Below are 13340 nucleotides of genomic sequence, written 5' to 3'. Positions count from 1 at the left end.
CTACAAGGTAAAATTACAGGTGTTATTTGGCTTTTATAATGGCAGTTTCCTATTGGAAAAAATTGTCTGATGGTAAAGTAAAGCCGTGAAAATATTCAAAATACTCCTTAAACTAAAACTGACATTATTTTTTCAGTTGTACCTTTTATTAAGGGGCTAAAATACCACAGCTGTATAGCCTCCATGTTGGCACTCCTGTCTGCTTCTGCCATCTCCTGTAACTAACACTCTGACTATGTTTAGTACCTCACACAACCCCCCATCAAATAATTTGAACTATTTAATTTTAATTCTTCTATATCTGGTAGGTTTTATTTCAGGAAAATCCAATCAGTCATTCTTTAGGGTGCCACAAATATCTCTGGTGAGGCAAAGTTTGCCACAAGTTTGAAATGCATAGGAGAGTAGCTAATCAAGGTGCTGGAAATTGGAGAGAATCAGCATCATTTCTCTACAGAGTCAAAATGAACATCTGGGCTTGAAGTCTGCCAACAGGTGCCTGATGCCATCCAGATGAACACGCAAACTCAAACAGCCCACATGGTTACACTGCTCTCAGCCCTCTATAGCTTGCTGTAGCTGAGCTGCTGGATAAATCTATGCCTTCTCACTATTTGCTGCTGCTGCCACATGAGTAGGCAGGTGAAGTGCAAATGCTGTCGTGCCACAGACAGTTTTACGCACATAAATTCCGTGGAATTCCATGGATGACTGTCTACGAATGACACAGCAGTATTTGGAAATATATTTTAAGGGTAGTTCTGGTTGATTTCTCTTTTTTAAGTCTGGGGACGATACTTTATGATTGCAGCGTGATTGGTCGGTGCAATTCAATGGTGTCACGGTGGCAACAACTTCAGGACAGCTTGGAGATGGGTAGTGGTGGTTTGGCAGTTCATCTTATTGGTTTTCCTTCTCGCTGGTCACTTATTTCAGGCTCAGTCTATGAATAAGTGTTGATACATTTAATAAATCAAGTTTTGATGAAATAATGTTATCAACACTGGCCTTTAAAACTGAGAGCAAATGGACTTCAATGTTCCTGTGGCAATATTCCTTTGACATACAGCCATGGCAGTGAAGTCTCTTAGCTCACAGACAATTATCATGAGCTATTGTAGTATCAATTCTGAGCAGTAGCTATGACCCTGCTGAAATCCCTTTTGGCCCTGTTTGAAAAGACATGAATGACGACCGCTCTAACCACCTTGCATCCAAAATTAGAAATTGATGGCAGGCCCATTAGCAGATTATTAAGTATACTCAACCCCCTCAAGTCATCCTCCTCCTCTGTCTGTCCTGCCCTCTCTCCCTGGCTACTCCCGCTGGCTGGCACACCTCCAGATCGTTTATCCTGGGTGTAACCAAGCTGTCCCGAGCCTGGGCTGGGCCGGGTTAGGCCAGGCCCAGCCAGAGAAATGACTGGCTCCATGCTCCAGTGGGCCCAGGCAGGGGTGCAAACACCTGCTGGGACCCCCTGTCTGAAAGGCATCTGATCAGTAACGGGGAAAGAGACTGATGGGAGCGTCAAAAAACAAATACACACATGCTGAAGAACCCTCAATTATGTTATTCATGCGTCTGGTTTCCAGCCTGATGCTTAATGAAGAGAAACTGGGCAGAAACCAGACAGAGTGAGCGCATATGTGATAGAAAGAAGGGGATGAGTCAGTTTACAACAGAATGGAGATGCTGGGCTGAAGTGGCATAAAGAAAAGATGGTTAGATGAAAGTCAGAAAGTTTGTTCATTAAAATGTATCAGCCCTGATCAACTTGCAGTGTGGTTTATGTGTAAGCCTGCAACTAATGATTATGTTCATTATCAATTAATCTGCCAAGCACTTTCTCGATGAATAGATTAGTTCTTTGGTCCATAAAATCTCACAAAATAACAAAAGAAATGTTGATCACTGTTTCCCAAAGCCAAATATGACGTCCTCAAATGTCTTGTTTTGTTAAAAACCTGACTCAAAACAATTGATCGATTGTCAAAATACTTGGTGATTAATTTGAGGCATATGCTATTTGCACCCGGGTTGGATTAGCCAATGTGGCTATTTACACCTTGGTGTATGTAGCCTGGCATGGCAGAGACAGTCTGTAGCCAACAATGCTATTTGCACCCAGGGTGTAAAGAGCCAATGTGGTTATTTACACCCTCGTGGCAGAGACAAACCATGATCTTTCTCTAAACATAATCAAGTACTTTTATTGCCTAAACCGAATTAATTAGTTTCATAACCTAATTAAGTAGTTTTGTTGTCTAACAATAAGCAAATAGTTTTGTTTCATAACTTAACCAAGTAGTTTTGTTACCTAAACCTACCCACTTACTTTTTTTGCCAAAACATAACCAAGAAATTTTGCTGCCTAAACCTAACAACACTGTGACTGAATACTGAAAATTGTAATGAAAAAAAACCTAACAGTTACCACTGATGTGTAATTTCAATAATTGTCAAATTGTAGTCATCCAGGGCAGAACTCAAACCCTGTTCTCCCAGATTCATCCATGTAAATAGCTGAATTGCTGCTGCCAATACGTACTCAGGTACAAACAGACGCTCTCTTAATTTAATGCTCGACAACAAATGGATTAATCGACTGATCGTTGCAGCTCTATTTTTGTGGCATCATGTTTGCTGTATCCTAAATGTTAATTTCTTTGTTTTAGTTTGGTAATGGAAAATATTGTAATCAAACAACTGGTTTGCATCATGGGCAAAATCGATTGCTTTTTCTTTTCAATTCTTCAAGTCATTGATTTAACAAGTATTCCTAAATATAATCACATGCTCCTTTAAACTGGCATAAACCCCGTTCGCTGGAGCCAATGATTCAATTTGAATGCATTAGTCCTCTATTCAGCTCAGTCTCATGTATTTGCTTTTGAACCCAAGAGCCTGTGAATGAGATGGTAGAATGCATTCATTATTCGACATCGTAATTCTTTTTTTTTTCTTCCATTTGCTCTGTTTGTCTTTCTAAATATCTGACTGTAATGACACTCCAGCGTGATGAATGGAGAGGCGGTTCGCCATCCCTTCTCTGAAAGCCGCTTCATATGGAAGCCATTCATCACACACTGATACAAAACACAAGAACAGAGCTTGTTAAATGTTTCATGGTGCTGTAACTGTCGGAGAAGTGACCAACGATCCTTTTAGTAGCTGATTTCATGCCTGTCATTTATAGGTTAGAACAATGGAAGCCAAGTGCACCTGAGAATGACCTGACGCGACACCCTACAAAACTAAACTTATTAAACTACTCCATTCTCTCTTCTTTCTTCTGTTTCAGACTGTGGACTCAAAGATTTACACACATATAAAACAGCCCACACAGAGCACATTCACATACACACACACACAATGAACACTGGGCAGCCAATGAGGAGGAAGACCAGGTGAAATGGGACCTTTCCAGGATACCACTCACAACATCCCTCTATGGTACACAATGGATGGTGGAGCTGAATATGAGTGTGCACATGTCATTTATTTGTGTGTGAGAGAGAGTGAATGTGTGTGTGTGTGTGTAGCGGGCACATTTATGTGTACAGACATTTATGTGTGCACAGGTACGTTGTTTAAGAGCGTGAACAGTTTCCTTTTTTGTTTGTTTGTTTCTGTATAGCTACCACTTGTAAATTGTGACAAGTACGTGTCAAAGAGTTTGTAAGCTGTAACTTTCTGAGAACTATTGTACTAAAATGCACTCAATAAACGCCTTGGAAAACAAGTCAATCACTTTACGGTTTGTGACTCAATGGGCAATAATTCAGCTTTCATTAATGGTGAGTCAAGAAAGTGGAGAGGAAGGGTTATTATCCAGTAACACTACTGTCAGCGCTGTGTGCGAGTGTGACGTCTAATGCTTGGTTTCATAATGGCTAAGGAAATAAACAGCTTTTTGTCACCGCCGGTCTGGCTGGCAGCACGTGTTAAAAGCCATCAGCCACTAATAAACGAGCCGTCACTCGGATTACACGCAAACCTCCAAAAAATGGCTCTCCAAGAGATGTGACAATATTTTGACAAACTAGTGGAAATTATCCTCCCATCTAGACTCTTATCTGGGTCTGAAACACACACTTGCACACACAAACGTACAAATACACAAGCAGTCACAGTAGTCTCGTAAATTCCAGTTGCCAGAGACTTTCAGAGCACTTCACACACTGGAGTGCGTGTTGCACAGTAATGATATGGTTAATGAGGTGAGTCCAAAGATTATGGGGATGTATCCAAGTCTCAGCATTCCTCTATAACCGTCTATTGACTCTAATTGATTGATAATATCCAGCTTCATATAAGCAGAGATACTGCTGTGCAGGAGCTGCGCCAAACCCAGAGGAAGCCAACAAGATTCATGAAACAGTTAATTTCCTGACTTTTCAAGTTTGTGATAATAAATAGTGCTTCACTCATCACATTGTTCGTTTATTTGGGTGTATGCAAAGAAGTGGTGAAAATGTCGTTGCCGTTTTCCTATAAATCTTTTGACATGATGTTGATGAAAATGTGGAGATCTTCGAATTAAAGAGTAATCTAACACGTGGCTGAAAAGGAGCATTTCATTTCTCTCTCTCAAGTCTGTTTTAAAGGCAGATTTTCCTAAAAAACAATCACTCTCAATCACCAATAATGACCTACTAGAAGTGTGCAGCAGTGTTTGTATCGGCACAGACCCTGTGCTCTACCTATTTTGCTGTGTTCGGGACATTTATGGGCATTGGCCTTTAGGCAGTGGATGTGTAACCCCGGCCAATAACAGTGTGACGGGTGTGAGGTCAGTGACCAAGTGCCTGATCGTAAGCACGCATTCAAGAGGAGATATTGAGCCAGCTTTGAATGTTGTGTTTACAACCCCCCGACTGACAGACTCTACTGACTGTGCCTTTAACTCCTCTGTGGTAAGGTGTGCCTGTAACCATATCAAACAGTCACATCACAGGGCCCTGAAGGACACATGTGCATCACTACAGCAAGTTGAGAAGTTAAACCACTGGAGGTCAGCAAAAACAAGATTTTTCAGAGGGTGTTACTCTTCAATTTAAAGCTACTTCAAGCAACTTTTGGACGCAAGTGTTGTCTTAGCAACCGAATATAACATAAAAAAACTGCTAACTATTTGTAAGTGGCTAACTTCCAATGGGGAATCTTTACCTGGGAAAATACATACATGGGCTCTTCTGGTCTGCATGACTTTGTTTCACCTGTTTGGAGAATCTGACCTGGTGGCAGGTGTTAAAGATAACTATATGGAACAGACAGTCTTTTTGCGAATGGTCTCATTTGATTAGGTAGCTCACATAGAGGCTGAGACTGTTTCAGAATCTTAATCTTTTATCTGAAAGAGAATTATTTCTAGCCAGGTCTCCCTCTGCTCTGTCTTTTGTTTTTGTCTGCAGGTTTTCTCTCATTTTTTTTAAGAATCTCTCTGTATTGAGTGTTTTTGTCTGACTGTCATCCGTGCTGCTTTCAAGCGCCCTCGACAACTCTGCTCTCTGATGGAACGTTATGATCGTTTCCGTTTCCCACAGCAGTCATTATGTTATTTTTCTGTTTCATTCCCTCATGGTGAATATCTCTATTTATGTGTATTATGCTATCTGTGCATATATAATGTAACGTGATGGGCGATTTCTTGATCCAGCTAGAATCATTTCTGCCATGATCACTGGAAAGTCTGGGTATTACACCATTTATAAATGCACCTCAGTTACCACCAATTCTCTGAAGAAACAAATAATGGCTTCTAGCTGTTAGAGATGATATTTGAGAATTTGATGTTTTTCATTTGCAATTTTGCACTAAATCTATGCATATTACCTAACTCAAATATGTATATAATAGCACCAGAGCACCAAAATGCTCTTTGCTTGGAAGCTAAACTAGGGGCGCATTTCACTTTTTACGGGTGCTTTGAGAATTATATGGTTTCTTTTTGCCTTATTTGTGCAGCTTTCACGGCCGCAAAAGCCTCACAGTCCATCTGTGAATTCGTCCTAGAGTTGGCAAGAAATACAGGCAGTCAAGCAATCTAACAGGCTTTAAACAAAGCCCCAGGTTAACCAAAAAATCTAAAACCTAATTATGGGAATGCTTGTTTCTTCTAATTACTCTGTTGAGTAGAATATTGTCACGACCATTTGAAATGGCAGCAAAACATACAAGATATGTTAAAGTGGAATTTCCCTTTGATGAATATGGTCTTTGAAAGGAAATTCTTTCAAACTAATCGCCTCAAATACCACCACGCATTTCACATGAGACATCAAATTGCTTAGGAGACAATTCAAGGTCATGTGGCTGCTTTAACTGCACTTGTAGAGCTCCACTAATAGTTAAATAGATGTAATGACCATTGAAATGGTGACGTTCTTTATGGCATCGTTCCCCTACGCCTTTAGCTTAATTGGACCTGTTTGTCACTTTAATCAGAGCAATTAGAGAGATAGGGGAAGATATGTGCACTCATGACAAGGAGTACTACATTACCTTAGGTGTGAGAGCTGACGTGTGTGTGTGTGTGTGCGTGTGTATGTGTGTACTGTGAGAGAAATAGGATGAGACAGACAGATTGAGGCTGACAGAAAGCCAAAGAGATGAAGACAGAGATGAGTACGGGGAGCGTTCTCTTAAAAGTATGCTTCATCCGTAACAGGGTGTTTATCACTGACGAGGGAGTCAGCTCACTTTATTTCACATTAAAGTCACAGGAAGTTTGAAAAGTGACTTCTCAGCAGCAAATCTTTGCCTTAATCAATATTCCCTGAGCAATCACCTGCAAGAAAGGGATTGGTGCACAGCAGGGAACTCCTGCAGAGAGAAGGAGAGAGTTGGAGAAAAAGCAATCCATCCAGCGGTGCAGATCAGAGTGTGGGAGTAGAAAACTTGGAGTGAATACTGAGTGAAGGACAGTGGAGGAACATAGTGAACTGACAACCATGGGACAAAGATTATGGCACAGAGATGGAGACAGAGTCCTGGCACAGAGCGAGAAGGACGACAGAACTGAAAGTAGGCACTTCTCAAATCCTTGTCCTCGTGTGCGCATTTTTAAAACACAGAGAATATAGCATGACTACAGTTGTGTCAATCCCCAGCGACTGGTTGTTCGTCTTGTGAGATTGTCCGAGGCCTAAATCTAATCTCGGCGCTTGCTGGCTGCAGGGCCTCAGTAAGCTGTCTGCATATTTACAGTGATCTTGGGGGTCTAGGAAAAGCCTGCAGCACAAACTGCTCGAGGAGACCTGAGTCTGAATATGGTTCACAAGCTCTGTGGAGGGTTTTGTTGTTTTATTTAGAATTTTACAAATAATAAAATATAGAAGAAAGATTAAAGGAAGCCACAGCAGCTTCAGTGCAACTTTGAGTTATTAAACATCTCCTGAACTTTACTGGATGGATTAAACACTATTCTCTCAAAACATATTCCATTATTTTGATGTTTTTGATCGTGGCAGAATGCTGTCAAGTAGAGCCAATTTTATTTATATAGTGCCAAATCATAACCAGTGTTAGGTAAGTTACTCAGGAAGCATAATATGTTTTTACTTATTAGTCCTTCATAAAGTAAAATTAGGTAAATTATGACTTGGTATCAAAAGTCATTAGTTACGTTACTTGTTATATTACTATATTGCGTTCTAAAGTTAAACTGCTGATCCAGTGAACTGTTACACTAGAAAGTCAGCTTCTCATATTCCCTCTCGAGGAGCCAAACTCACGGTAATGACAATACTTATTTTATCTTTTTGGCTAGCAGCTGACACGACCTGCCCTGACTCGCCACACATGCACGTCGTAAGACAGTCTACCTAGGTCAAAATGTAACTAAATGAATCAGAGTTACTTGGAAGAATAATTAATATAATTATTATTTTTGAAATTTTAACTGCTTACACTTCTCGTTACTTTGTAAAGTAGCAGTAGTAGTAACACTGATCATAACAGAAATTATCTCAGAAAACTTCTCATATAAAGACAGTGAGCACTAAGGAAACGGTGGCGAGGAAACACTTTCTCTTAACAGGCAAAGACCGTGAGCAGAACCAGGCGTTATGGCCCAAAATATCACGTAGGTTGTCCAAACAGATTGAGATCTGGCGACTCTGGTCATTTTCATACTCATCTAACCATTAAGTCTGATGCTGGACTTGGAACGTTTTCTCTGAATTAGAGTTTAACAGCCATTAATGCTAATTTAGCAATAGCTTATAAAGGTAGCTAATGCTACTAGCTACTAATGTTACTAAAAGTGTTAATAAGTTAGCTGTTTTTGAAAAAAAATTCTTTGCGATACTTTCTGGTGATGTACTGCCCCCAGTTTGTTTGGAGTATGACTCTAACAGCTGGCCAATTCTTACATATAGCTCCTTTAAGGTTTTTCTTTAATTTGTCACGCATCTATGGGTAAGTCAAGTCAATGTTTCTAATTTGCTTCGAAGGCCTTTAAAATCTGTACATATGCAAATGTAACCTTCTATCCTTAGAACTTTGTTTAAAAATAATCTCTAATGCGTGGAATAAAGGAAGAAACCTCAGGAAGAGCAAAGAGAAGGGATCCCTCTTTCAGGCTGGATGGACATGCGATAGATATTGTATGCACACAGTACAAAGAAGTAAATTTACACAGTGTAGGAGGAGAATGACAATATTAGGTAGATACATTACAGACATGTATGAATAATGTGGCTCAGGAAAGATATGGAGCAAATACTAGAGCTGCCAAAAGTGGTGGGAGCTGAGCCACATGACCTCATGACAGACTACATGCACAAACAAGAGACAGAACTCAAGGGTACCATTCATACAAAGGGAGAAGCGATAAGCGGTGAAGCTGAGTCCCCTGGAAGGCGAAGATGAGAATCGGAGACATCTGGAAGCGTTTGTAGTGAACAGCACTACCTCGTCATGTGAATTTCATAGCCGATCTGTCTACGGCTCGCTTTTTAAGGGAGACAGATTCATAAATACGAAAGCATGGGGGTGGAAAAAAAAAAGAGGAAGAGTACTCTGCGTCTGCTGCTATAAACAGTGTTAGTGCACATGTGGAGCCCTCTGACTCATGCAGCCACGTGTGGTCTGGCTGAACAGGTATTGACCTTCAGCTTATTTTTCTTGCTTCAGAAGCCAAATTTTGTGGAACAACATAGCTAATCCTGCTCAATCCATTCCACCGTAATGATGAGGAATTTGCATTTCACTCGTTTTCGTAATTAAGTTATTGATGGACCTCAGTGAGTTCGGTAAATGTGGAAATACTGCTTTGCTTAATCAAGATGTCGGTTTCGAAATTCAGAGTGTATCTCTCTTAATAGTAGAGGACATTTCTCCTTTTGTGTATAGGAGGAGGAATCCAGCACCTGGGTCAAATGAGATTTTATGTCTCGGAGGAGTTCATCAAATTTAATTATGATACATATAATTACCAAAAGCAATCTTCTGTGTGGTAGGAATAATCATTTCAGAGAGACGTCAGCACCTGCAGGGGTAAGGCGTAATTTAGAGACAGTCTGGAGTGACAGGAGGAAGAGAGTGAGGGAGAAAGAGACAGAAACGGGTGATTGCTGTATACTCCACTGGGAAAACGACAACAGTCGGCCTGCCACTCCTCTTTTTTACTGTAAGAGCCAAGAAAATGACCAACTAGAATTACTGCCTCGTGGTTGTATTCCTCTGACAGCCAGTCAAGTTACAGCTTAAATCCATATCTGTCTCATAATATATGTAGTGATGACTTTGAAGAAAGCTAATAAAAAGTATAAAGCATATTTTTTGCCAAAATGGAAGTTATCACTATATAGGAAACACTGTGCTTTCCCCATGAGACTATTTTTACAGAGCAGTACAGAGGACTGATAAAGAGCTGAACACTATGAGGTCACAGGGAAGATGACCTTTGAACTTTTAGATATAAAATGTCACAGGTCATGGTCAGAGTAACCTTGCTGTTTGACCTCAAATTTCTAATCAGTTTATCTTTGAGTCCAAGCAGATGTTTATACTAAATAAGAAATTCCGTCTAGGTGTTCCTGAGATGTCACACTCACGAGAAATGGGACGGACTTGAGGTCACAGTAACCAAGATGTTTGAATTTGATCATCATCATCCTTGAGTCTGCATTCACAACAATGGGACGGATGAAGGTACATGTGCACAAAAACATAATGCCCCCAGCCACTGCTGTCACCAAAGCAGGGGCATAAAAATGTAAATCTATTAACCATTTCTAGGGTTTAGTCTCTAATAGGATAACAAAAGGACATTTGACGAGTACCTGATTTTGGTTGATTATGAAAACATTGTCATCTTTCATCATACTAACGCTAGGGAGAGCATAAACAAAAGCCTTGCCAAATCCAGATGTTTGTAAATGAGCTGGATTTATCATAAGATTATGTGAAGAAAGACAGCCTGCAGTTGTACAGCAGGTACGGAGGGAACAATAGGGAGCTGCAGGAAAAGGTGAGTTATGATGGCTTGAGGATCACAGCTGTAATTGGTTCTTTCAGAGGGTGAGAAGGGCTAGGGGTTATGCGGAGGGACATTACCCCCCCCTCGATCCACGCGCACACACGACTCACTCGCTCCCCACCCATCTCAGAAACCCCCCGCAGAGTCTAATCCCACACAGAGCCCCTCTCAGCTCCGCCTGCCTTCGATTGCTGCAAAAATCAATGAAATATTTTCCCACCAAAATGAAGAGGAACAATGGACGAGATCCGCACGTCAAGGTCTTCCTAATTAGAGAGTTCACACAAAAGGGCTCCTTTGCTTCATGGCTTGCGGAACAGAGGGAGAGCGGGTGGAAATAAGTAGAAATAATGGATGGTGAGTGATGAAGGTCATACACTTCCCACTCGTTGCTCCCTTCTCTCTAATATCAACTTCATAACTCATAACCTTGGCTGCCAAAGCACATTTGATCGGCTGACATCTCTCCATGTTCCTAGCCATAGCTGTGCACACAGCATGCCATGCCAGAAGCTACAAGCCTTTCCTCTCTTTGTCTCCTTTCCTGACGTGTAAAGAGACATGTCACTGCGTTTTATCACATCTAACCCTCAAAATGGAAGTGGAAACCTTGCCACATTGTTGTATTATTGAAAGGCCCTCTGATGTCTTTGCTTCGGGTGAGTGCAGGAGGTAAACCTGTGTCATTCTTGGGTAGAAATTCGACACTGTCCTTCACTTGACTGCCCTCACAGGGTGATGCAAGAGAGCGGATGATAACAGACAATGCTGACCTCTCTCTAATGAGGGCGTTGGGATAAAGATATGTAAATTTCCCACCAAGTTTGCCTTCAGCGTTTTGTGTCAAGGATACACTTTAGCTCTACTTCTGCTACATAGCACATGCCTATATCATCACGACTGCAGATAATTCATCAAATCAGTTCATCATGAAAATACAGCGCATCCCTTTTACTCCACACTTACAGCGACTTCTAAGAGTACGTTCTTATGGCCGAGCACTACACAGTGGTGACGCATGTGAAGCAGAATTATGTGGAGCAGTGAAACATTGGTTAATGGCAGTCATTACTGCTCTTAACCAGCACCTGCCATCTTAACAGATGCTCATAGCATCAAGAGCTACGTTCCATAGATGCACTTCAGCTGGTGTAATGGTATTCATACTTGGTGAAGAGAGATACACTGCACAGTCATACTTTATGTGACTCTGTTAACTGTTGCAGAGCTCCATAGGGAATATACAACACATTCAGCCTCATGATTCATGATGTGTGGGCACGCTGACTGAACAATGTCTAAAATGTATACTTCCAGGTCCCAGTTCTGAAAACAGACCTGTGTGAGTTAAACACAAAACCAAAAGCGCCTCACAGGAGTACAAGAGATGTTGCGGCTTGCTAGGGTTTTTCAGGAAGGAAGGTCAGAGAAAACTGTGATTTTTGTTGGCAGCATCAGACTTACTATCAACACAACAAAAACCTGGGGCGCCCCGGTGACCTACGGGGGTTAAAGTGCTGACCGCAAATTGCAATGTCCGAGTGTACGTCCCAGAGCAGGAATTATCCCTCTGCCAAACGATCACTGCATCTTGTTACGGATGACCCGCTGTGTAACTGTATTACCCTTTCTACTCACTTGGCCAGTTGCATGCTCTGTTTTGAACTGGCTGTTGTGCCATTTAAAGAAAGAATCTTAGTTCCTCATTTAAAACTGTGGGATCTTTGGGTCACAGCACCTCTCGCTCTTCTTCTAATTTAACAGCAGACGCACTGCCACTGTGAGCAGCATGGCTCACACGTCTCAGACATGTCTGCAGTGGCGCTTCATCTAGAGATCTGGCATCTAAAATATCTTTTCAGTGCGATGCACACACTTCTAAGCAAAAATAGAGTGAAAATGATCTGCCGATTGTCATAACGACATCATAACAGCAACATGACAACTTTCACAACAGTTTCAACATCTGCTGTATATCTGTAGAATATGTCAGACGGGCAGAACTGTAGTGCGCTTTCTCTATCTGGATTTTATTGATCTCAAATTGACAAGAAGACTGTCAACATATGATGCCTTTTGTCTTGTGTTTCTAGAGTTTTGTGAATACTAAAGGAATGGTTAATGTTATTTTTCTCAAAGGGAGTTTGTTGTAATATTTTCCCCGGAAAGTTTAATTTAAACAGCTTAAACTCTCTGTGTATATGTTAATTACTGACAGTGGTTGATCAGGCTAACTATCAGCCGACTGTAGTAAAACTGTTTTGTCTTCATACAATGTAATTATAACTAAATGTTTTTGCACCATTGGTTTTGGCCTTGGTGCCCCACACTTTGGCCACAATGCCCCAATAAATTTGAAATTATCGGAGGCCAAAATGGCGTTGCCGTCTAAATGAATTTTAGGCCTGACTTCCGGAGCTCATCTTTCCCTCATTTTATGTCATCTTTCTACTCTCAACTATCAAATGAAGGCATTAAAATGCAGAAGATAATACAAAAAAAACAAATAAGCATAAACAGTGGGAATGTCTTTGTGCAATGTTTTGCACTGAGACATCAGTGCACACAACAAAACTCAAGGTCAACCCAAATTCATGTGGGAACAGTCTAAAAATGTAGATGAATACAGTAACATCAGTAGCAACGTAGGAACACAGATACAATAAGACTAATGTCTTTGAGTCTGTTGCCCCACAGCGTGCTGGGAAGGCATTCCTGCACGCCTTCTCCACAACACTACAGAACTGTTTGCTCAGAGGAACTGTAGTGGAATTACTATTACAGGCTTGATTCAGATGCTCAGCTGACACAAATCACGAAAAACAATAAAAGAAAAAAACATTAGTCTCACTTA

At 41.0% G+C, this 13340-nt stretch overlaps 1 protein-coding gene across 2 annotated transcripts in view; it reads left to right on the top strand.

Moving 5' to 3' along the window:
- The window catches only part of ephb1 (EPH receptor B1), a 219758-nt gene extending 216011 nt beyond the window's left edge, over positions 1-3747 (top strand). For both annotated transcript variants that reach the window (XM_084732571.1, XM_084732570.1), the window contains exon 17: positions 3302-3747. The gene's annotated coding sequence lies outside the window, so the exon portion shown is untranslated. The remainder of the gene's footprint in view (positions 1-3301) is intronic.
- Positions 3748-13340: the final 9593 nt, after the last annotated feature.

This window comes from Lutjanus erythropterus, chromosome 12, assembly GCF_056507025.1.
Source record: "Lutjanus erythropterus isolate fLutEry1 chromosome 12, fLutEry1.hap2, whole genome shotgun sequence".
NCBI lineage: Eukaryota > Metazoa > Chordata > Actinopteri > Lutjaniformes > Lutjanidae > Lutjanus > Lutjanus erythropterus.
The sequence above is the reverse complement of the archived record's forward strand: the minus strand, read 5'-3'. Positions and strand labels throughout refer to the sequence as shown.